This window comes from Oryzias latipes, chromosome 20 (genome assembly GCF_053564925.1).
Source record: "Oryzias latipes strain Hd-rR chromosome 20, Olatipes_Hd-rR_3.1".
Taxonomy (NCBI): Eukaryota; Metazoa; Chordata; class Actinopteri; order Beloniformes; family Adrianichthyidae; genus Oryzias; species Oryzias latipes.
This window is the reverse complement of record NC_136256.1, coordinates 17,985,535-18,011,742: the sequence shown is the minus strand read 5'-3', so window position 1 is coordinate 18,011,742 and position 26,208 is coordinate 17,985,535. Positions and strand designations below refer to the sequence as shown.

General features: G+C 39.3%; 3 long non-coding RNA genes across 3 annotated transcripts in view; 2 read left to right on the top strand and 1 right to left on the bottom strand.

Moving 5' to 3' along the window:
* Window positions 1-25,751, top strand: part of LOC110017289 (uncharacterized) — a 31,610-nt gene extending 5,859 nt beyond the window's left edge. Inside the window, exons 2-3 of the long non-coding RNA XR_002872385.2 lie at window positions 2,169-2,274; window positions 22,054-25,751. This is a non-coding gene — a long non-coding RNA (uncharacterized LOC110017289). The remainder of the gene's footprint in view (window positions 1-2,168; window positions 2,275-22,053) is intronic.
* On the bottom strand, window positions 10,182-11,172 carry LOC144988509 (uncharacterized). Its single transcript, XR_013652435.1, has 2 exons — window positions 11,082-11,172; window positions 10,182-10,377 (listed from the first exon to the last, which is right to left on the bottom strand). It is a non-coding gene; the product is annotated as an uncharacterized LOC144988509 (long non-coding RNA).
* On the top strand, window positions 11,237-12,127 carry LOC144988510 (uncharacterized). The gene is made up of 2 exons (XR_013652436.1): window positions 11,237-11,290; window positions 11,928-12,127. It is a non-coding gene; the product is annotated as an uncharacterized LOC144988510 (long non-coding RNA).
* Window positions 25,752-26,208: the final 457 nt, after the last annotated feature.

The following is a 26,208-nucleotide window of genomic DNA, read 5'->3' as shown; positions in this document are numbered from 1 at the left end:
TGTGTCAGTTGCTGAAGGGCATGGTGACCCAAGCGACCGGCAGTTTTTCCTCGGGGGTGACACTTCCATTATGCTCTAACAACATGGACAGCCGGCGCTCAGGCTCACCCCAACCTAAGACAAGCGCTGACAGGCTCCCGGCCTCTCATCTGCATACTAACACACTGCAGCCTCACCACCGAGAATCATTTATAATGGGATTTTGACACATGTTTGTATTTCCTGAGCGTCAGTTCTATTAGTGTCAAAGATAAAACAACCACAGAACGAAGCAGGAGGTCTAGGAAGCCTGTAACTTGTTGCGGAGTTTGACCCAAAGAAAAACACAAACTCCTGTGATGCTACAAAATACTGTAAATAAAGGGTGATCATGCTGGGATAAACACTTAAGATGAATAGCTTACAAAAACAATGTGACCGAAATAAAAATGGTGGCTCAAATGTAAGAAATCAACACTAAATCCTTCAAAATATTGAAATGACATATTTATGCAGCTTTAAATACAAAATAAAAGAAACAAAATTTAGAAATGTAAAATAAATTGTTTCATAGAGACAAAAAAAGCAAAAAAGCAAATCAGTTATTGTGGCTTTTTTTAGGAGTTTAAATACATGCATGTGCAACCACATTGGGCAAGATTTGACATGCCAGGACTCATTTTTTAAGAATCTCAGGGTACAGATTCGTGAAAAAAAACTTTAAAGAGCCACAAACTGAAAAATAAAAAGCAGCGAGTGTGGAGTACATACATCGTGCCATTCTGACGGGCTTTTTTAATAACTGAGATGGTGAAGCTTCAGGAGATGGGCTGCTCCAGCAGAAACTACAGGTACATAGAGGTCCTATGAAGACCACAGCTTAGCAAGAACAAAGAATACTTCATAATTGCTAAAATAAAAAAAATAAACTTTATTTGCATGGCACCTTTCAAGATAAAAATCACAAAGTGCTTCACAGTAAAACACGGTAAAACACAATAAAACACAGAAAACAAAGAGAAAAAAACGAAAAAAGAGGAAAGACAGACAAATTGGCCTTACGCAAAATATAAGTCTGGCTTTATCTCCTTACCACAAATCTGTACACTTATAGTAATAATGTACACAGAATTTTGATGTTAACTTGTGTTAACACCGAATGTTAACTTGTGTTTGCCACAAATATATATATATATGTGTGTGTGTGTGTGTGTGTGTGTGTACGTATGTTTTTGACCTCCCGGTGAGTACATCTTGCAAAAAAAAAAGTGTGGATATATCTGGTTTGACACTAAACATAATCGCTGCTTTAAAACAAGGGGGGAAAGAGTTACGAAGGCCTTTTTGATGTTGTTTGGAGTCAGTAATGAGGATGTTGATTTTTGTTGTTATTATGGGATTTTTGCACTGTTTGTTGATAAAACTCAGCTGTGTCCAACCCTCCTGCTGAGATCCACGGATCCCAACTGTCAACATGTGAATTCAAATTACTCACCATCCAATTAGTCATATTACTCACTCGCGGCAGAAAACATTCAGCACCACAAGAGATAAAATCCTGACCTCCCACACCAAGACCAAGAGATACATCTAACAGGGGGTTAACTAATGAAAACAGCAGCAATGTAGAATCATTCTAGCATCAACCATGTGGATTTCCACAGCCAGTAATTGTATTTTTGCTTTCTGAGGTTTCACAGAATGACCTAAGAATAAGTTGATCATATATTTTTATGTGGGTTTTGTTTTTCATCCATTACTCACATACATCCACCCGCAGGGAAATTGTCTCTGACCTGCTCACAACTTTGCATGATTGTACACAGGCACAATCCATTTACAATGTACAAACTCCAAGGAGGCATCTCCAGTCTCTCTCAAACACTGCGAATTTCAAGATGCACTTAAAAAAGCGGGAGAAACAACTTATATACCCTCAAAGCCTCTTAGCAAAAATGCTAAAATCTGAGCACTCCCATTATACATAATTTAAGGGAATCTATATTCATAGAAGTGCGGGGCGTGTTGTGCTCAATGGGGTAAAACGCCCCTGTGTGGCTAATGGAATGGCCTGAGTTGTGTGATTGAGTGAAATGTGCTGGAAAGATTGGGAGGAATTTTAGTGCAGATAAATAAAGAGGAGAATCTGCCTTTTACTGGGCGTCAGCATTAATGCAGCATCTCTCCAGGTGATCAACACATTCAGATGGAGAGCGTCGACGATGGAGGGATGGAGTGAGAACGCGATGGAGGAAAAGAAACGCAAAGTTAGACTGGGAAACACTGAGGAATGGGGTGAGAGATGGCGGACACAAGTAATAGTCTGTCTCGATCTACTCCACATGCACAAGGACTGTGGTGTAGCATTTCATATATCATTATAATGTTACCATCAAAGAAACCTCCATCAGGGAGCGGGAAAATGAGTCTTTGAAAATTCAAAGTAAAAATAACTGAGGGACACAACAAAGCTTCTGCACTGGATGACGGAGAAGGCCACCACTGTCCTTTATTTTTCTCTTTTTTCCTCCTCTTAGCTCCAATAATTTTATGTCAAATGTGAGTGAGCAGCCCTTTCCTTTCACCTCCCACTTTCCACATCCATTACGTTTGGAGAGATGCAAAGTGAACATTTCAATTGGATTGCAATGGCCAGTTAGCGCTGCTTTGATCCCCACTCTGCTCGTTGAGGGCTCCATTGTTCCTGATTTGCTGCCTTGATTTGCCTACCTTGTGAATGAAGGCCGAGGAACCACAGTCTTGGCTACTGCCATCAACCCATTTATCCTTATAACAGGTATGTGGTTCAAAACGCATATAAGGTAGAATTATGTTATATACCTTTAAGGCATGAGGTCCCTCAGCTCTTCAGTGTGGAAGTATAGCCTCACACAATACCTGAGCATATGGTACAAGACTGACTCAAGTGTTCAATCCCTCTCCAGAACACACACATGTCAGTTTCAAATTATTCTCCAGAACCTGAAAGGCTGCCGGTGTGACAAAGAAGTGGTCGGCGCAGTGCTGTTGGCTCACAGTCCTTTATCTCATCAGTCAAACCCTGACATAATAAATTGGTGCAGAGGTTATTTAAAGCAAAGAGCTTTATCTTCTTCATCTTTCAAATTGTCCAACATCTCCTTTGAGAGTAAAGCAAAATGATATGCATGTTATCTGAATGCGTCTTCAATTCTTTAACAGGAGGCATCTATTAAACTCAGCATGGTCTCCTTTAGAGGAGTCTAGCATGCCCTTTGACATCAAAAAGAATCTCTTATTTTGTCGGTGAAAGAGCTTCAATTTATGTTTCATGATCAAAGCTAAAGGGCCCTTTTTATAATCTGCTGAATGAAAATGGTTCTCTTACATGGGGGAGTGCACACTTTGTTGTCTTACACAGATGTATTTATGTATTATTAGAAAAGACTTCAGCCTCTACCTTGACAGTTAACATCTTTTGACTTCAGGTCACTTTTCTAACCATTCTGTGCTTTTGTGTGATAAGAATATGGACATGTGGTAGTTCGGACTGTTGTTTCCCTGCAGTCTATGAGTACTGCAGATGAGAATCGTGTTCACAATGGAGTGACAAGCAAAATAAAAGCTATATGTTGAATAACCCCTTTTACTGCTTTTTCTGAAGTCATGTTTTCTTTTTGGATTTGCAGCTGCCTGTTTGATTGGAGCATTACTCAGAGAAAATTTGGCATCAGTTCCATAACTTTTGCAGCACTTTTGATGCACATCATTCCACATAGCAGGGTTGGAAGTTATCTTCCAGATGTGTCTGCTCAACATTTCCATAAATTTGCCCCAGAGGTGATCATTGGCTTCCTTCTCTCTCATTTAAACATTTGATTGCATGTGTGGGACGTTCTAAACCAGCAGTTGTCGTATCCTTGTCTTGTTATGCCTTTTTCCACAGCCAACCTTTAAATAACTTTACCGTAGCGCACGTGAGGAGCGGCTGCTGCGAACATTTGCTCAAGTGTCTGGTCTCCTCCTAAACACAAATGAACAATTTGTTTTCCATTTCTTCCCAAACCTTCATCTCAGCCTGTCTGCTTTGAAGTAGAGGGGAGTGGAATGGGGGAGACGGGTTAGGCATAAGGGGGGAGTGTAGATTGAACGATTGTGTGTTTGTCTTCAAAGAGTCCCAGGTTGCTTACAAATGCACCGGCAAATACAACACCTTCAAGGTGAAATTGATAAATCAGGTGGTAAGGTCTTTCAGGGCAGTACTAAGAAGAGTGCATAGATTTTCTTCTTTTTTTTTTTAGATGCAAATGTGGTCAAACACCAGTAGGCAAAGACTAAATTGAACTGCTCCAAGTAGATAAGAAAATATTGAAAAAGCATAGAGTAACATAATTACGTTCATGAACAATATCCATCTAAATCTGGCACTGCTTAGAGACCCATTCCAACGCAAATCGTGTTTTTAACATGTTCTTGTTGCATTTTTGTCATGATAGAGGACATAGATAAAGAAAATTCTGTTTTACATTTTGTGAATCAGGAGCAGACGAAAATGTACCATTGGATAAAGCTTCTAGCAGTGACGTTGGTGCAACAATCGGCTGGCCCCAAGCTTCCTGCTCAGGTCCATTCTGATGCATCCACTTGCAGACAAATGGATCCACTTACATCGCCGTTTTCCTTGTGACAACTGGCTCAAAACTGTACGGCTGGATAGCTCTGATATTGCTCGCCAGTTTTGTTGAACCGTTAATGTTAGGTTGGGGATGTGAGAGGGTGTAAGCTAGTGGGAGAAAGACAGATGATGGGAATTGGGGGCGAGCTTACTTCACATTTACAGTCCACTCCACAACTCACAGGCAAATTTTTAATGAACTACTACAACTCTGCAGAAACTGTTTGCTAGAAAATAACAGAGGATTTTTGGATTTTGCCTAAATCACACAATCATTGATCATTTTAAAAGATGATTGCAGTAGGACTTTAATCGCAGCTGATGGAGCTTTCCACTTTTTGTGCTCAGAACCATCCCATTTGCCCTTTGATTGTCATGAAAGTTGTCCATTTTCAATGAATTTGTTATCCCCTATGGTCCTTCTCTACATATCAAACATATGATCTTATTGTAGTCATTCAGACAGAAAGTTTCTAGAGGCACCAACTGAGTGCAAACAAACAAGCCATGAGGGGAAAAAACAGAAAGACTAAAAGAAAAGGGAGGAAACTCATCAGTTGTCCATCTGGCAGATGACATCCTTTGTAGCCTCTCTGTCATTTCTTTCTCATCTGCTGGGATGGACAGAATCTCCCCTCTCTCAGTCTCTGAGATGCTTCACTGAAGTCCCCGGAGACACCTTTTTCTCCTCTGTATCTCTTGCTTTCAGTAGCTGCTATTTTCCTGAAACTTTATGAATTAGTTACAATCCTTTCTTTCCCCCCCTTCCTCACCTCTTCACTTACATTCTCATCTCCCAGCCTGGAGACAAATTCAACACCTGCCTTGAAAGTGTCCACCTGTCTGTCAACATCCTCCTTCAAACCTTTTCTTTTTCCTGTCCTCAGTCAATGCTGACCAGACCAAAACCCCCCAATGAAAAAGATCAAAAAATAAAACAATTATGGGTGCATATGCTGATAACTAAACAAAGATTTACGTGCATTATTAGAAAGAGAAAAGCTAGTTCTTTAGCGTTCATAAATGAAATGCAGCTGTAGATTGAATGGCCTCCCTGCTATCCGCACCCCTCTTCCACCCACCCCCTTCAGGATTGGGTCCACACAGGGGGTGGCGTGCATGCTTGTCCATGTCTGTGCCTGGGTTTGTGTGTTAAACTCCTTTGTGACCGCTTTCCTCAACCTGAACCTTGCATGCACAAAGGGAAATGGTGGACTGTGGCAACGACATGGCAGTTTTACAGTGCGCCGGGCTGAATGTTAAACTTATATTTAATGTATGACATTTCACACAAATCATCCGGCCACAGACATGACCCTGGGGTATTCCGCAGATTGCTTTTTCAGTGCCTCAGCAACTATGGAATTATTTGTCCCAGCGAGAGAGAGAAGAGGAAAAAGCCTTTTGAGTTCTCTGAAATAATCGCCCTCTGACTGGTCTGGCCGTCCCAGACTGGAAGCTCTTTCCTTCTCTTTTCTCTGTGATATCATGATCGCAGGGCTGTGCCAAATTGAAAACATCTTGGCGGTCTGGAGGCTGTATGAAATAACCATATATTATTTGTAGTACAACATCAGATTGGATAGCAAAACAATTATGCTGTTTTGCAGCCTCAAAAGATTCCTTGTGCCCCTCTAAAAAACCTCAACTATTTTCATTTTTATGTAAAAAAAAAACCTTCAGAGAGGAGTATGATAATTAACTCTGATTTGCGAGTTGAATTTAACTCCATGCCCTCTTCTCGTCTGACTTGAATAAGTCTACATCTGTTTACAGCAGCACTCTAGCAAAGCTATCTGTACAGATGCAAGGGGGAAAAAAATGCTGTAAATATCTCATATTCAGCATCCATCCTGTGAGGCGTGTTTGCTCCGACACGGTGTAGAAACAAAAATAAAGAGTTCATGAATACACAGCATGCTCAAAAGGGTGCCCAAACGCTGCAGCCCTGAAAATAAACACAGGATTGTATTCTTTTATTATTATTTATTTATGAAACAATATGTCAAGCTTTTCAAATTGTAGAGAGCCACAGAGGAAAGAAAAAAAAATCCAGAATTTCTTGCTTACTTGTTGGCTCAGCCTCATACGGCCGATGTATATACGGTATCAGGGATTCTGGAGGCAGGGTCATCAATTTTATCTGATGGGACATTTTTCAGCATTTAGGTTTAGATATGAGAGTTGCAGTGTCCACTACATCAGCGTCACTCTCCTTTCTCAAGGTTATACGGCTGTGGAGTTTCATGAGCGTGAGGGCACAGCTAGCTGTCACACTCAGAAAAACCCAGACGCATGCTTGCACACACAAAACACCCATCATGTGCTCACATGAACACACAACGTCTAACCCTTGCTGGATTTCTATATTTCAAAAGTCGTGTTACCTTGATAGTTGCATTTCTACATCAGATACATGATCATTCAAGTCCAGCTTGGACACTTGGATGTGTAAATGCTACTATCGGATAAATAAGACTACAGTAGATTATCCCCCTTGAACCTTATTTTAATTGCTGCAAAAGTGCCAGAATGCTCTACAGTCAAAACAAAAACAGTTCCAGAACATCTCTTCTCAGCCATTAGAGCTCGTTGTGCCTTCAAGCTTGGATTTAGGGTAAAAAACAAAAAAAGTGTGTGTGCATGTGTGTTTTTGGGTTTCCCTACTTATGATAAACAACTGAGATGAGAGGATTTGCATCTCTGCTTTGTGTTTAATTATGAAGGATCATTTGATACAGCTAACAACGTCACCATTGTAAACATTATGGAAAGATAAAAAAGGATATCATCCTTTGCGTCAGGTCCCCCTGCACCACACACAAATGTGCCCCCACCACCCCCCCACCACCACCACCATCACATATACACACAAGCACAGACACAAACACTGTAAGTCACATCCACAGTCAACAGCATAATTATCAGTTTCCCCACAGGGCGTAAGGAAACCTGTTCCTAATTGGAACCCAGTTGGGACTTTACACGGATTAAAATACATGAGGCTTCTGTAACAAGAAAACACACACACTTACACACACACAAATAAAATAACACACCAGCTCCTTGAGTTACCAATGTTTTTCCCCCAAATTTTTATTTACGCTAAGTCTTGCATGATCCCCATTGTCTCACTACACACGAATCGAGCGCAACAATACGAGTCTCCAAAGCACAATTACGCCACTATTTTTCCCTTGTTTTGTATTCTGTTTTCTTTATTTTTGTTCCAATTTCCTGACTTAAGCTGTTGTCTAATGGACAGCACCGTGACAGAGAGGAGTCTGGTATCAGATTGAAGCCGGTTGCCCTTTTTGCCAATTTGCGAGCAGCCTCCTCTGTACTTGTAAGATGGCCAATTAGCTGACCGTCTGACAGAGGTTCTCTGACTGTGGCTATTAAAACACACACTCATAGCCACACACACACACACACATACTGAGTATGAAGACACACATGCACTGTGTGTGCAAGTTAGCACACACCATGCGGGGCTGCCTCTGCCTGTCTCTATTTGCTATTTTTTTTTGAGACACGTGCCTAGACCTCACCCCCTTATCTTCTGACCACAATTAGAAAGTTACACGTACGGCACCTAATTTTCATTGCCAAAAGATGCTTTCCCCTTTGACCTCACTAAGACCCCTCCCACCTCAACCTGTTTCCTACCAGCCTCCTTTTCTTCACCTCATTCTCAGCATTATCCTCTCCTTCCTGCCTCTCCATTTAATCTTGCCCTTTTCTCCTCCTAACCTCACATTTTCTTCCTGAGTTCCCTCCTTCCTCCTCTCACACTTACTCCTCTCCTCTTCCTCTCCTAGAATCTTCATCCATAAACAGGCATGCACTCTTTCTGACTCCATGCCATTAGTCTGACTCCTTTCATCTTCTCCAGCAGCTTTTTATTTAAAGTCATCTTTATCACATCTATCTGGAATATTGGTCTGTCTCATGTATGCTTTTTCACTATTCAGTGGTGCAGTTTTGCACTTTTTACCACATCTTATGGAAACATTATTTGTTAAGTTGGATTGTTTGGCTCGGTTAGCAAGGCTGGATTTGGTCCATCCATCTCCACTTTTCTCTGTCTCTTCTGTAAGATATGGTTGAAAAATCTGCATCCACATGAATGGAGGGGAGACATTGCAAAGTAGAATTTTAAGCATATAAACCTTTACATTTATGAATCAATTCTAGTTGAAAATAAGCGATAACAACACACTCTGTTAAACTGAATAATGATAGTTGTAGAGGTGTTACCATTCATGTTAACTATGATGTAATTCGTATTGTAATTTGCAGTTTATGGTACAATTCATAGTCACTATTGGTTTATTTTGAACGATCTGATTCACTGAAACCAGGACATCTTTAGCCAAAAATTCAACCAGTGTGACACAGAGATAAATAGCAGGAGACTGAAAAGTGCAGGTAAGGTTTTCCAGATTCCGGTAACGCTTTCTTTTACAGTACAGTACTTACAGTGTACTTAAGTGGTATTTACATGGTACTTATAGTGTAACTACTGGGTACTTTCAGGGTACTTACATGGTACTTTTTATGGAATTTACTGGGTACTTACATGGTACTTACTGTGTATTTATATGGTACTATTTGGTTCATACCTATGTGTTACATACTGGGTATTTATAATATTCTTACTGGGTATTTACATGTTGTGCAAAGGTGTCTTTTATGGTACTTACCACATGTAAGAACAAGGTAAGTACAAATAAAGTACCTTGACCTTTAGGTCTGCACTCGCTGCATGTTTCATGGTATTTACGATGAATTTACCACAGAAACTACCCCTTAAGTACACTGAAACTGTAACTGTAAAAGAAAGTCAGCCCTATTTCCACTCAACTACATGGTACTTTCAGTAGTAAATGCTGGGTATGTTCACTTGAATATTACTTGGTACTTACCCCTTAAGTACAATGAAACTGTAACTGTAAAAGAAAGTCAGCCCTATTTCCACTCAACTACATGGTACTTTCAGTAGTAAATGCTGGGTATGTTCACTTGAATATTACTTGGTACTTACCCCTTAAGTACAATGAAACTGTAACTGTAAAAGAAAGTCAGCCCTATTTCCACTCTATTACATGGTACTTTCAGTAGTAAATGCTGGGTATGTTCACTTGAATATTACTTGGTACTTACCCCTTAAGTACAATGAAACTGTAACTGTAAAAGAAAGTCAGCCCTATTTCCACTCTATTACATGGTACTTTCAGTAGTAAATGCTGGGTATGTTCACTTGAATATTACTTGGTACATACCCCTTAAGTACAATGAAACTGTAACTGTAAAAGAAAGTCAGCCCTATTTCCACTCTATTACATGGTACTTTCAGTAGTAAATGCTGGGTATGTACAGGTATTACCTTCCCGTACAGTGTACATACACACTTGGTCTTCTGACCTCACCACATGAGACAATGCTAACCTGTTGGTAAGGGTAAAGTAACTACGTTGTAAAAACATATTCTGGCCTGATTACTTCTTGTAACATGAGGCAAGTTTAAAGAGAAACAAGACAGCAGTGAAAACAACAATCTTTAATATGATACATGTCTGCAGCATACAAAGTGTCATCACAATGAAATAGGTTTTAAGTACAAAACAGTGCAAAGGAGAATTCTAAAAAACACATTATTGGCCTGAGGGTCGTGCTTTTTGTCCATCAAAATTCTTTCAACAGAGTTTGGTAACGGTGCAGGACTTCTTCAGGGTTTGTAACTGCAAGAAAATTCACAATATGAGCTCAAGTGAACATAAAAAGCAGAACGACTTTGATGAAGTACAAAATATATTTTACTTATTTAATTATTTCTGTAATGAGTTTGATAAATCTCTATGATTTTTTTATCGCTTTGACTGTAATGCTTGAAATTAAACAATTATCCTCATTTAAAAACATGATAATAAATTATTCAAAACTTAACTTTTTTTAAATATTGTTCTAAAAATGAACTTGTTTTAATATATATTATATAATGTCAGGAAAATATGTAAGACAACAAGGCTAAATATTTACTTTTAATACTAAAAACACCCCGAGTGTGTGTTTTTGTTAACTAGGTCGGGTTAAGTAAAGATGCAAATTCCCAGCGCACTTGAATGCAGCACAACTACCCCCAAAGTGAACGTGCAGATTACTCGATTAATCCGGAGAGCCTCGAGGCGCGCGCAACAGTTTGAATTTGTCTTCATCTGGCAGGTAAACCAGTGTTTTTGTTTTTTTTAAATTTTGGATAAATTACATGTAAATATTTAAACTGATCAAACTTTATAAAGAAGCTAACCTCGTGATTTCAAGCCACTATCTCTGTGTTTGAAACGTGACGTAAGAGCATGTCTACCTTACTGCAATAATTTCAGTTATTTCATGTATACATTTTCAAAGTTTGTAATGAAAATCTACAAACATTGTTGTTACTTACCAGGAGTGGGGCACCTGTAAAACAAACACGTAGCCTAAATGATAACGTCTGTTGTTCTGTGCTCGTTTGACTGAGCGCACGTCTTTCTGGGAAAATCAAAGAAAGGCGTTTATTTAAAATAATGATGACGTACTTCCGTCTTTTTACCGCTTTAGATCAGCTGTGGTGAAGAAGACATCCCAGACGAATCCACAGGAGAGTAAGTTAAAGTAAGTTAAATCCACCAAGTGGACATATTATTTACATTAATGAAGAGTTTAACTGCATTTTCCCCATTTTCTTTTCTTTCGCCGTTTTTATTTTATTTTTATTTATTTATGTATTTTCAAATATGATAGAGACAACAATACCACCCAACAGTGAATGTAACTGTTTGAAAATTAAAACATATTTTTGTGAATAACTGTTGAATTTGAAATTGCCTATTTATTTCTTTTTTCCTTTTCTTTTACACTGCAATGTTTTTCATGCTAATGCAAATAGTAGGTGCGAATAATATTTATAAAGAAGAAATACACACAGCAATTGCCAATTAAAACATTGCTTTTGTCATTCTTTGTCTAAACAAATTAGATTTTTTATGGCAATTTTGATTTTTTTTCTTTGATTTCTTTTTTGTTGTTCTTGTTTATGTAAATAAAATATAAAGTTGTGAATAATCTATCATGTTCATAAATGAGGATAATTGATTAATTTCAAGCATTACAGTCAAAGCGAAAAAGAATTCACAGAAATTTATCAAACTCATTACAGAAATGATTAAATAAGTAAAATATATTTTGTACTTCATCAAAGTCGTTCTGCTTTTTATGTTCACTTGAGCTCATATTGTAAATTTTCTTGCAGTTACAAACCCTGAAGAAGTCCTGCACTGTTACCAAACTCTGCTGAAAGAATTTTGATGGACAAAAAGCACGACCCTCAGGCCAATAATGTGTTTTTTAGAATTCTCCTTTGTACTGTTTTGTACTTAAAACCTATTTCATTGTGATGACACTTTGTATGCTGCAGACACGTATCATATTAAAGATTGTTGTTTTCACTGCTGTCTTGTTTCTCTTTAAACTTGCCTCATGTTACAAGAAGTAATCAGGCCAGAATATGTTTTTACAATGTAGTTACTTTACCCTTACCAACAGGTTAGCATTGTCTCATGTGGTGAGGTCAGAAGACCAAGTGTGTATGTACACTGTACGGGAAGGTAATACCTGTACATACCCAGCATTTACTACTGAAAGTACCATGTAATAGAGTGGAAATAGGGCTGACTTTCTTTTACAGTTACAGTTTCATTGTACTTAAGGGGTATGTACCAAGTAATATTCAAGTGAACATACCCAGCATTTACTACTGAAAGTACCATGTAGTTGAGTGGAAATAGGGCTGACTTTCTTTTACAGTTACAGTTTCAGTGTACTTAAGGGGTAGTTTCTGTGGTAAATTCATGGTAAATACCATGAAACATGCAGCGAGTGCAGACCTAAAGGTCAAGGTACTTTATTTGTACTTACCTTGTTCTTACATGTGGTAAGTACCATAAAAGACACCTTTGCACAACATGTAAATACCCAGTAAGAATATTATAAATACCTAGTATGTAACACATAGGTATGAACCAAATAGTACCATATAAATACACAGTAAGTACCATGTAAGTACAGAGTAGACACAAAAAGTACCACGTAAGTACTCAGTAAAGTCCCATAGAAAGTACCATGTAAACACACTGTAAGTACCCAGTAAATTCCATAAAAAGTACCATGTAAGTACCCTGAAAGTACCCAGTAGTTACACTATAAGTACCATGTAAATACCACTTAAGTACACTGTAAGTACTGTACTGTAAAAGGAAGCGTTACCCAGATTCCTTATGTTTCGTGCAAGATCATCAAGTGTAAATTAAATATGGGTACAAACAAACAATTAAACAAGAATTATTGGCAAATCCATTTGCATTGTAGTTTCACAAGTTCAGCTCACTGGCTTGATCATTTGTTGCTGCTATCACACGTGTGTTGTCCACTGTGATGGCACTTGGTTGTTTTTAGTAAAAATAAACCTAATGTGCCTTAATCCTAATAGGACTTTCCAATATCGATATAATCAATTTATTTCATTTTGAAGCAACTTTATAATGGTAGCGGTCCAATTAACAAGTTGCCTCAGACAGATTGATCTGTTTGGATTGTTGAAATACAAATAAACGTATCAATCAAGTTGATTAATCATTACACACCTAAAAATTAGTATATGATGTGGTATTGTAAGAAAAAACAAAAACTTGAACATTTTAAATTGAAGGTGGACACAATCTCACACATGCTCTGCAGCACAACACTGGTAAACAGTGAAAAAGTGCACAAACATTTGCCCTGGAGACCAACCTTTAAGTGACCCCCCCCAACTTGGGTCAACATCCCCCCTTGTCTTTGTTGTCCATCAGAGCGGTTTGTTTAAAGTCTCCGCTCCAGTCCCATCACCTCTCTCTTTTTCTCTCTATGGTCAAGTTCAAGGGTCCTCTACAAACACACAGGGTGGTTGTGTTGGGGGGGTGGGGTTTGAGGTCAAGAGCTTTCTGAGACTATAAACGCTCAAGGCGCAGACACCTGCAGGCTTACATACCTCTGCAGCAGTCGTACAAAACCGACATTTAGCAAGAGTCTCCACCCCGAGTGATGCAAACACACATAAAAGTGTCAAATGAATCGTGCAGAGTGGAATTAAAACAGCATGAATTTCACTTGGATGTATAAAAAACAAAAAACATTTAAGTAGATATAAGGTAGTAACAGCAACACATTCATCCCGGTGCACCTGCATCCTCCCGCTCTGTTCACTCCAGTCAAAATGGTGGACACGACATAACATCAGGCTTATCTTTGATTTCTAATATGGAGGAAACAATTCTATTTCTTACACGCAGGCTATGCAGGTCTTTTCTCCCTTTCACACACAAACGCAGACACATCCTGTCCTCTTCCCGGCATGTTTTTTTTTTCCTCCTATTTTTTGATATATTTGGACATTGAGTGTCGACAAAATCGGAAGGGGGGAGTAAAGAAAAAGCGTCTCTGACACATAAATCCAAAGATTACCGTGCATAGAGTGGTAAAGACTGTCTTTATGCTATGTCTTTTATTAAAAAAATTATAACTTTATAATACAAACTCTGTCTTATAAGCTTTTTTCCCTTCTAAATTCTAGAAAAATTTATATACATTTTAATAAAAAAAATATAAAAAACATAATGACAGAAAGCATGGATTTTACATGCAAAACCATTTTAAGAACTCAAAAAAGTCTCTCAATGTGTTGTTATAGAATAACATTAACAGAAAGAAACTTCTCCCAGACATATTTGCATTGAAAATCCAATCTGCATATCTATCTGAAATTATTTCTAATTAATTTCTTCTAATTCTTGGGAGACTATTTCAGTCCCCGAATTAACACAAAAGAACTTCTTGCCTCAGTTCTCACACCAAAGATAATTATAAAGTTAAGAGGGTTTGCTAATTTAAAAATGCTATCTGCATGATATCAAATATACATCTTTGATCTCATTCTGTCCCTGATGGTTAAATGCCTTTAATTATATTCCTCTCGAGAAAAAAAATGAACTTTCTTTGAATAATTAACAGAGTCCCACGTTTGTTTGTATGCAGAGTGTGTTGCATACTTTCTGCTTAATTAATTCCAAAGATAAACAAACACCCCACCATTCAAATAGGCTGGAACTTCATCAAATGTATATCATCAGATTTGAACTTGACAGTGCATTTGGTTTTCCGTTATGCAATAGGTGCTATACTTTTGCAATTTCACAGACATATGCACTCAGGACAATTTTCTTTAATCTCACAACACCATGAACTCTAATCCTTCCACATTGTGAAAATTGCACAAAGCGAACACATGACCCACACATGTTTCTGACAATCTGAGAGGGAACCTTCTCCATTTCTCATTATTTCCCCCTATAGCATATCACCATTTCCCTAGGTGAAGGTGTATACATATAGGGAAAAAGAGGAAGAGTCAGATGATTCCCATTATCTTTATCACCCTGCCACAGGAGTTGACTTGCAGCCCCTCTTTCGCCCCCACCCCATTATGTAAAAGTATGGATTACGTTTGGTATGCATGCGTCCCGCATTCAGAAGTGTGTGTGTTTTTATGCATGTGTTCGTCTTACTGACTTTATAGCCTCTATTTGAGAGGAAAAAGGGGGAAGCGGGCTGTATACACCTCAATGCATGCATGTATGCATCCATGCAGAGACGCCCCCCTCTGATGCTACCTCTCTCTTCATCTATCATCCATCCATAGGTTTATCAGCTTTGGGAATGAGGTGGGGAGGGAGAGGTAGGGGTGTAGTGTGTGCAGGGGTGAGGGAAATAAATTTAGCCACCCCCCCCCCCACTTTAAAAATGCACATACATTTCCATACATTGGAAAGGCAGTGAGGTGCAGACACCCTTTCTGCTGTATCCCCAATAACACTCTAGCCCCCCTCCCATCCCGGCAACACCCCAACACACACGTAAATACATCTGAAAAGAGCGAACACGGCAAAGATGAATATGAGTGTCCCATTCAGCGGGTGCCAGTGAAAATCCACCTCTTGCCATATTTATCTTCATAAGAGCACAAGGTGTGTGTGTTTGTCTGTGTACACACTGGCTGTGTGCTTGTTGTGATTTTTGCTTTGTCTGTGTGTATGTTAGTTAATTTGGAAAAAAAAAATGCTGCTTCCGCACTGTAAGAAAAAGGCTAAACAACATAGTTTTTTTACCATGAAATGCACATAAAAAAATATCTCGCCGCATATATTGCAAGTTCCAAATAAGCATTCCAGTCAATATCGTTTCTTGGAAGCTTTTAACTTCCTGTGACTTTGCAGCAAATCCACAAGTGCTGAACTCCTTATACATTTTCCTTCCACACTAAAATGCATTTGATGATGCATTGACTCTAAATAGTTTCGAGCTTTTTTGCCATCTGTCATGTAGCACAGTTTTTTGATACCAAAACAACAGACCCGACCTTTTCTTACGGAAACACCCAACACTTTTAGGTAATGACAGGCTGCCGTGAGAGAAGAGAGGAGACACGAGTGTGGTATTATTAAGTGAGACTAGTTTGTTCGAGAGAAATGTTTTTTTGGCTTCTAAAAAGTTCCATTTTGCACTCCCCAGGAGCTGCATTGGGGTACCCCAGGGAAGCGAGTGCGTGCATGCAGACGGGTGCATGATATGTGTGTGTGCACTAAAATATTCAGACCGAGCTGTCTTGCGGCTCACAGAGCAGAGAGATGTGTCCTGTCTCCTGCATTCAAATGTGAGTGGGTTTTGGTGAGCAAAAAGTAAACAGATATGCTTGCTTGAACACACACATGAGAACTCGTGTATGTGCACACCTGCTGTCTCGTATGCATGCACCACACACAGATCCTCTACCAACGCAAGCCCGGGACATGCGAAAACCAGAAGGTGTGTCCATCTGCATTTTGACCTACTTGCCCATCACCCTCATCAAAGCCACGGCTTCGCAGCTTTGCCTCGCTGACAAGTGCGGCGGCGTCATTCAGCCAATAAATATTCAAAAAAACGAATGGTTTACTAAAGAGAATCAACAAAAAGCTGTCCGTCAAAAACATGCGCCGTCATAGCCTGCGAAGCTATGGCAGTGTAAACCTCTGCAGCTCCACATTCTCTCAGTTCACTTCTTAAGCTCTTTAATTCTTTTCCAGATCCCACTCGCAGTATATGGGCTGTAATATAAGATAGCCCGATCCAATGAGCTGTCCAGTTGCTGAGGGGGTTAACTGGCAGTGTTATGAGCGCGGAGGCAGAAGGGATCAAGAGAGGTGTAGTGAAGGGTACAATGGGGCCCTTCAAACAAAATGTGACCCTTAAAAAGTCTTGATTGTGTGACTGGAATCCTCCTTGTTACCTTATTTCCTCCTGCCCTTCGCCGTTTCTGCCCCCCCTTCACATTGCTGTCTCTCCTTCAGTTTACTCTGTCCTCACTCCATCCGTTCACACACAGATGTGCTGTCTGTCAAGACCATGATGATAAATTAGCGCGGGTGCTGCTGGTGAAATAGGAGCTGGTGTCTGAGGGCAGAGGGTGATCCAGTGGACAATGCCAGGGATGAACCACTGATAGTTCAGCTGTGGCTGGAGAAGCAGAGTGGTTGAAAAAGTGTTGGGATCGTATTTGTTGCCACTGTAGTTAGAGTTTTAGTAGTGTAACATGTTTTTAAATTTGGGTAAAAGATGACGTTTTTTTTCTTTTTTATGTTCTTTTGTCCCAAAAAATCAGAAACAGTAAAAAAATTTAAAAGCTCAAACTTTCTTCTCAAAACATCAAATTTAAACCACTATAATTTGTGAACCTTTTGAAAGATTACAATTTTGGCACAATCTTTGGTTACAATTTTACCTGGAGCGCTACAAAAAGTATGTGCTTGTGTGTGTGTGTATGCAAACGGGGGGGGCATGCATGGGTGGACTTTTAGTTTTTTTAGGACGGGTGCAGGAGGAGGGATTGTCGAGCCTTTTACCTGCAGGCTTGAGTTTTTTGTGTACTTGTTTGTGTCTGTGCTTGCATTTGGACATGTGTTTCTTATGAAGGCCCATGCCGGGCAAATTAATTCTCAGAAGTTGCGGTGTGGGGCTCTCCTTGCCTTTGAAATGGGGCATACTTCTCCCTGTAATCAATAAGTCAAGCCATCTCGGCCGCATGTTGCAAACCCCCCGGCACACAGATGAAGAAGCCCAATTTACTCATCATAAATTCTGATTCCCACAATAAATATAAGAGAAGGTCCCACGGTATCTGGAATCTCAGGGGTGTTTGAAGTGCCGGCTGGCCTTTGCCCTGCCGGTTTGCTTTGTTGGTTAGTATAAAAAGAAAAAAAGTTAAATAATAATAATGTTGATTGAGGAATATTTATTTTGATCTGCCAAAAAAAAAAAAAAAGTTTCTAATTCTTTTTTAATACTTTCTTTCTTTTTTTGATGCCAGTGTTTGAACAAAAAGAAAAGAAAGAAAAAAAAAACATCAAATCAAATACATGTTATCATCCTCAAATTACATGCATCACAGACATTTTTGACAAAATTTCTCCAACTATTAAATCAGAGCATTTTCTAATAAAGCCAGACAGGCACCTCCAGACAAGTGGTGACGTGTGCAGGCGAATGCAAGTGACGTTGGGGACATGCTAATCTAACAGACAAGTGCTGTCTCTCCTGTTTAAAGCCCTCTGCTCAGAAGGCCCAGGAACATGACAATGACCTGGGGAGGGAGTAGCGTGGAAAAAACGTGACACACCTACAAAGGGCAGGAAGAGCTTTTGTGAGCCTCCTTGAACGGTAGGTAGTTCAGAAAGGGAAAAAAAAAAGTACATTTTGTTGATGCATGCAAAGAAACGCGCAAATGCAAGTGTTGGAAAATATTACTGCGTTCCTACACATGCCGGAATAACTGATTTAATGCAAAATGGCATCCTCAACACCAGTGGCGCTCCATCTATCTTCTTTTTGGCAAGGACTTCCTGCTCTCCAGAGCGGTTGCGTCAAAACATGACATTTATGAGGCTCCCGTGAGCCGCGGCACATGTTGCCCAGACAACTGAGACAGCTCCAGCACCATGACAACAAAACGCCAAATACTGTCACGGCCCAGTCTGAGTGGCCCACAGCCAACATGTCGGCTGAAACAGTCCAGAAGGGGAACAAAGCAATATTTAAACAAAAGCCTCTTTAAGCTGACGAGAGGAGAAAACACATAAGATGATAAGGACAGAAGACAGGAGTAACTTCAAGAGGAGAGTAAATTTAGAAGGAGCAAACTGGAACTGGAAAACCTTTTTCCGTGCTAGTCAATACAGCTGTCTTCATTTGTAAGGCAGTGTTAAGTGCACTAATTCCTGACCTGCTAGCTACATCTAAGAAAAGAAGAGCTCTGCCGGCTGCTAATCCATACGTTTGCTGCTAAGTGGTTCATCAGCTGGTGCCTGGGATCGAATGTCGCCAATTAAGATGCCAAAACGCCCGGCTAATTGTGCTCAAAGTGTGGAGCTCCGTCTCTCACATGATCTCACCTGATTAGCGGCAGCACGCACACATGCACACACCTAGTTAATCATGGGAGGTTCAGCAGAGAGCCTTGACAACATGAAAGCCTTAAAGTGTACAAGTGAACACACATTGTGATCGGAAAAACAATTTACCTACAAATCCCATCATCAGTAATTAAGATCAAACATTTCAGCCGTTAAAACCAATGGAAGCCTTTAATGGCCACAGATAAGACAACATTATCTTCAACAGGTTAGTGCAAACACACAATTAAGCTAACAACCAATTCAATGAGGTACAGCTTTTGCGAGAAAAAACAAGTGCAGAGATTTTTTTCCTAAAGCTCAAACTTAAAATTTTAATATCTATTTATTTTTATAAAGGTGATTTGGTTGCTCTTTAGTGTTCTGTTTCCTTTTCATTCAATGTGATCCTTTCAATGTGTGTTTGGAGGAGAGATCTTGTTAAGAATGAGAAGAGATACCATCTGCTACCAAGCCGCTCCCTGCCTTGGCCCACAGGTCTGAGGAGCAGAGCGAATTGTGTCTGAAAGGAGATGATACCCATCGGAATGTTAATGGTGCTGAATATTTCAGAGGTGGGATCATCACATGGCAGCAGGAGGATGGGTGGCTTTCCCAAAAGCATTTAGTGGTTCTCTGGTGTTATTGTAAAACCAAGTCGATTTCCCTGCACAGAGTAACAAGGTCCAGTTGCTGTCAAACGACTGTCTGTCTCCCTCTGTCTTTTTGTAATTTAGGAAAAACAAAAAAAGAAGTTATTTTATAAAAGGACAAAATAATTATTCTTCTGTGACTTTTATTACTTTTGCAGTGTTTTGTAATAATGAAACGTCAAAAAAAGTTCAGCACTAAGGCCTTTCTTTTAAGAAAACTTAACGAAAACAAGCGCTCTCATAAACATATTTCAACCACATCATTTTAACCAAAATCGCGGGTTGTGTTGGCCTCAGGGCGGGAACAGGGTAAAAAAGACACAGACTAAGAGCTTTTTTGACCAAAATGAAATTAAAGTTTGAGTGGGAAAAAAAAAGGAAAATATGGAACAGGGGAAAGAAACTAGGTATAAAATTAAGAGAATTATAGCATGCTTCCAGATGTGTGCAGGGAAGATGACCTGGGAAGCTCAAAGTTGTCCCCCATCAATCATTGCCATATGCTTCTAGAGAAATGAATCCTGCAGGACACTTCATATTCCCCCTTCTGATTAGTTCATTTGAGAGATGAAATAGGGAAGAAAAAATGAATGGTGGCGCTCTCTGAAAATGGACGCCCCGGTGTAACCCAAGAACAGAGGGGGTTCAATGTCGAAATTAAGGCCCGCTATTTAAGACCTCAGGGATCATTCTTTTTTGTCGGCCTCTTCGTCTCTCCCACCTCCACCCCTCCCTTCCTCCCGCTCTCCATCTTCCCTTTTCAGAGGTTGGTGTCAGGGAGCGATAGAGGTAGCGCAATGTGTTCTTAACTCTGATCAAAGCATGGAAGGAGGAAAGCTTTTCTACTGACTGGCATTCACTCTCCTTTCTTAATCCATCTCTCCTCTTTCCCTCTCCTGTTCCCCATGCCTCTCCTCCCTCTTTCACTCGACTTTCTCTCTCAGGGCATTGGTAATTATCGGTGAGGTCTTAGTGACTGCAAATGAAATTACCATTTAAGAGAGAGGGAGAAAGAGACATCCCCTTTGCCATAGGAGAGGGCTTAAGTGAGGCAGCTAGGGTTTCAGCTATTGATTTTTAAACTGCTACATCAGAGAGTTTAATGCTTTCATAATTTCAAATAAACTGTCTGGTTACAAAGTACTAATGAGAGAAAGAGTGAGAGCCAACTTTAGGAACTAAGAGAATGACGGTGGCTGAATTTTAAGTGTTAAAACGCACATTAGGAAATCAACCTTATGTGCCGGGAAAGGAAATCTATCAATAATCACTAACCAAACTATGGAAATTAATAAGGGTGACATTTCATATTAACAACAATTCATGTCATAATTTGTGGTTGACGACACGATTCATAGTCAATATTTGTTCATTATGAACGATCCGATTCATTGATCGGCGTGAATCAGATCGACTGATTCAGTGTGACTCGGAGATAAATACCTTGGTACTGACCAGTGCAGGTAAAGTTTTCCAGATTCCTTGCATTTCTTACAGTATTATGAAGTGTAAATTAAATATATGTACAAACAAACAAACATAAAAACAATAACTTTATGAAACTAGCAACATTTTAGTTTTATAAAGTTAAGCCAATTGTTGTTTTCCCACATTAGAACAAAATAATCCAAATGGTATATTCCGATGTCAATAAAGTCAATTTATTTTATTTTAATAAGATTTTAGAATGTTATCGATCAATTTGATTAACAGCTTGCCTCAGACACATCGATCTAGTTGGAAAAAAATCGATTAATTGATTAAGTCGATTATTCGTTACACCTCTAGAAATCAATTAGCAAATGCTGATAATGTGAAATCTGATGTGAGATTTCAAATCTGTGTGCAACCAGATAAAAGTAAAACCCCATGAGTTGTGATTTTTCACATTTTATATCAGAAACCACTATGTTGGCCAGATTCATGCTTGCAAAATAATATCTAATAAGTAGTTACTCATTGCAAATATTGGCCACACGTTTATGTTGAACCTGGAAGTGTGTGATAGAAAAAATACAGTTCCGTCCAAAAAAGTGGCAACTAATTCTTGATTTCTTATCCAAAAGATTAAAGAGACATATTTTTATGGTGTGTGTGGAGGGGGGGGGTTACAGAAAAAAAAAGATGCAATTTTTTTTGGATGACACAGTATAAACCCAAATCTCTCTCCCTCTTTGTTTTTCTCCCCTTCTTACTCTCACCACAGACCGCAGGCCGTTGGAGGCAGCTTAGAAATCTCTTACATCTGGAACAGCCATAATTCGTGGGATTTGGCCTGACAGCCATGACAGGCATTGGGGCGGCCAGCAACAACTGTCTCCTGTGTTAGTAACGCCGTTTGAGTTATCTCCATCTCAGACGAAGGAATGACAATATGCAGTATGTGAGTGTAAACATGAAACTTTTTGTTCCTGCCAGGAACTTGGGAATCGTAGTCACCTGCACAGAGGTTGACCAACTTTCTGATTGTGGAGTTAAAACAAACAAACAAATAAAAAAGCTTCTGTAAATATCTTTTATGCAAATTTAGTATTTTTACATTCTGATGGTAAGAAAACAATCATTTTAAAACAATAGTTTTAAGGCTTTGACACTACATTGTAAAAGGATTTCAATTTTTATGCGTACTTTTCAAAAAAGAACAAAAGGTATTGGCTACATTTCATTATGATTTTCATAAAAAAACAAAAATTTATCCAGCTATCTTTTTCTTTCTTTTGCAAAATCATGTTAATTTCACATTTAGCATTTCTTATTTGGAAAATGTAAAATGATCAAATATCATAAAATTTGATTTATAAGTACTTTAACACTCAGTAACTAAAAGAGGCAGATTTTACACATAAAAAAATAATTTACGGTTTCACACTAAATGATTTTGTATTTTGCAAGATTTAATCTTAAAAGTTATTTTTTTATTTAACTCATGTAGAAGGTATTATTTCACTCTTGTCAATCACCTTAAATGTTCTGAGCTGAGTAAGGTTTGCATATTTTAATTGTGCCTACTTTATTTTTGCACGATTCTTTTGTCTTTGATGCCAGATAAACTGGTATATCTAAATTGTGCATGATTTAAATTTTTGTCTGTGTGAGGCCTCTTGGAGACTTGTAACCTGACCAGGGTTTTACCTGGTTGTGCGCTCAGAAGCAGCTGAGCGAATCACCAGCCTCAGTAACCCAGCGACTGTCACATCAATTTGACAGAGAAATTTGACAAAAGAAATATTCACTCATGATTTGGTTAAACGTTACATGTGCAGAGCTCTCTGGGATGCGATGCATAAATTAAATCTTGCTTGCATTTTTGCAAGTGACTCGAAGCAGAAAAGGCAGCAGAGGCCACGTGTTTCATGGCGTGCCAGGGGCTCCCTAAGTCGGTCCTAAATATTACACACAGACAGTAGCTATCACTTCCAAGTCTGAAATCCCACATTCCACATTCCTGATTCCAACGGCACGCCTGCTAAGCTGAGCTCCACATGATGAGCCATTGTTAGAGAGAGAGGGGTCATGTATCTCTCCTTCTGTCTGTCTCAACCCTCATTCTTTTTCTGCGTTTGTCTCTCAGCCCGTATATCTCTAACTGTCACACTCACTATCTTTCTGTTTTCCCTCTGCCTGTTCCCTCTGTTTTACAGAGTCCCCTCGTCTTCACTCTTTCTGCCTGCTGCTGTGCTTTGTCGCCTGCTTTTCCTCTAGGTTTTTCCAAGATGTTTATTTCTTGTTCCAGCTCCTTTTTCTTGCCCCACTCTGTTTTTTTTTTTTACCTGCTGGCCCTCGTCTCCTTAAGACTATCACTTTGTTTTCTGCTTTTTTTTTTTTTTTTACCTTTGTGTCTCTGCCTCTGTATCCTGCTGTCTTTCACACCATCTCCCTTTCCCTGTGTGTCTCCAGATATTCATGTAGAGATTTTCTCACATGTTAGATATAGATTTATGACCCCAGCCAGATCCCTGTGGCCACTAAATTTGATACAATCCACTAAGCCACATTGTTTTTGTGTGTGCGTGTGTGTTTGTGCTTGTCTGTTGTGTGGGTAAAGTGTGTGTGTGTTCATGCATTACAAGGTGGAGGTGGGTGACTTTTAAAGGGTTAGCTTGGGTATGGCTGGTGCAGAGGAGGAATTTTCAGTTTATTGAAGCACGGCAGTCAGGTATTTTTGTGTGTGTAGGTGTGTGTGTGTGTGTGCATGTGTGTATACATGTGAAACAGAGAAAAAGAAGGGGAGAGAGTGCCTGTGGGTGCCAGGTGACCAGGCTAACCTCTTGGCTGGTGTTTTGGATTTAGCCTTTGGACAGCAGAGAAAAATAAAAATGGAATGCTTTTTCAATTACAGATCAGAGACAGGGAACAAAGGCAAGAGTAAAGAGAAAGATGAGTTATGGAGATCTAATATATATATAGGCTTGACGCACTAAGATCTGAGTGCATTCATTTCGACAATTGGAACATTTTGTGCTTCAGTATTTGGAGAGCTCAGCACGGCTCCTAATCTTGTTCAATTTTCAAAATAATTAATGTCACAAAAGATGATATATTTTTGAAAATGGAGCATGTTTTGATGAAAAAAAAGGCATTTTTCTTGGCATTCATCTAATAATCTAAAAGTATGAGGGGTTTGGTTTCATTGATGCTGTTTGATATGTCAAAAGTGCAAAAGTAAGAGGGGAAAAAATGGCAAGAGGAAAAGGTGCCGTCATGCACACCTGTGCAGAAAAAAAAAGACAGGAACAAGTCTTCCTGTTTCTTTCTTTTTTTGGTTTTTTTACTGCATCTTATTAATTCTGACAGTTGGGCCACTCACCCTCAGACATGCATATTTTATCAGCTGTAGGTGGTATTTGTTGTGTATTTATGTCTTTTTGTTTGAAAACTCAAGTTTTTCAACCCGTCCCACAAGTTGTCAAGGGTGGGGAATTTGAAAATGACATTGCGGAGCAGCGAGGATTACAATGCTTTTCTTTGATATGAAGTGGCTTTTTTTTGGGATGCTTAGCTTTGAGGAAATACACAAAATAAAAGCATTGCAAAGTAAAGCAGTGTTTTTGCACATGTTTGAGTATGCGCTGTATGAAATTGTGTATCTGTCAGTCAGACTTTGTGTGTGTGTGTGTTGTTTGTGCTAGTGTGTGTCTTTGAATGCTTGTGTGTGTGTCAGTGTGTGTCCACGCCTACATCTAAAAGCCATATCTGGCTTCAGATCAAATGGTGTATGAAGGAGGGGAATGACAGAGAGTGAAAGTGATAGCTCTTTAATGTTACCTATCCACTCTCAAACCCAAATATAAGACCAGGAACATACAGAATAGGCAAGTGTGTTTTAGTGGAAAAAGGGGAGACATGAAACACTTATGTAAAAAAGCTCTGAACATGACGTTGGCTTTGTACCAGAGGAAAAACATCCCGTGAAACAGAAAGAAGAAGAGTAAATTGGATGGAAGGAAGAGTGAAAGCAGGAGCAAAGAATAAAACAGCGACACGCACCTCACTGTTTGTTTGTGCATGTCAAGGTTCAGCCGTGTTTTGTATTTCACTGAATGCTAAATTCATCTTTTTCCTCAACTCCTGTGTTAAGGTGTCTAAACTTACTTTTATCGCTGTGTAACTAAGATGTCATCATGGCAGCTGCATTCATGCTTGTACAGTCATGTTGAAAGAAAATGTTTTTAAAAAGTTGCAACAATGGTCAAGTATTACATATCATTACAACTATTTCATTTCTTTTTAACCATTCCTTTTTCTTATTTTATCCATTGTTGGAAAGAAACAAAAGCAAAGATGGAGGACGGTGTTTTTAGATCTCTTTTACTTTCTTTTTGTTTGCTATCTGTTCTAAATAACTGCTCATTGCGTACCAGGAGGACATCTGCTGTACCAAAATAAAGACATTCCAGTCTTCCTTTGCTACTGTACCCTTCTCTTATGTGGTTATTATACTCTCACATGCACCTATAAGGAACCCATGCAGACCCACTCCTCTGAAATCCTCTCAGCGCTGCAGCCACATTGTCTCACTCCTTTTTCCACACCAGAAAATTAACCTTGACATTTCCAAGCCATAATTCCCCTCTTGTAAAAACATGTGTGCAAATATATGAAACAATGGTGAGAAATATTCATTCGAAGAGCCACATGTGACTAGAAGCTACATATCAAAGCTGTAAGCGTCACTGGGGATGGATTTCCTTCCCCTATATCTGCCATCTTAACACAGCCATCATCCAGGATTCAGATTTCTGCCAGGAACATTACTTTGCATTGATCTGTTTAGAACTGAAACCTTCTGCTCAGGTGAATGAACTGTCCTTCATGTATATCCGGTACACTCAAACAACAGCGTTATCATGTCAATATTTCT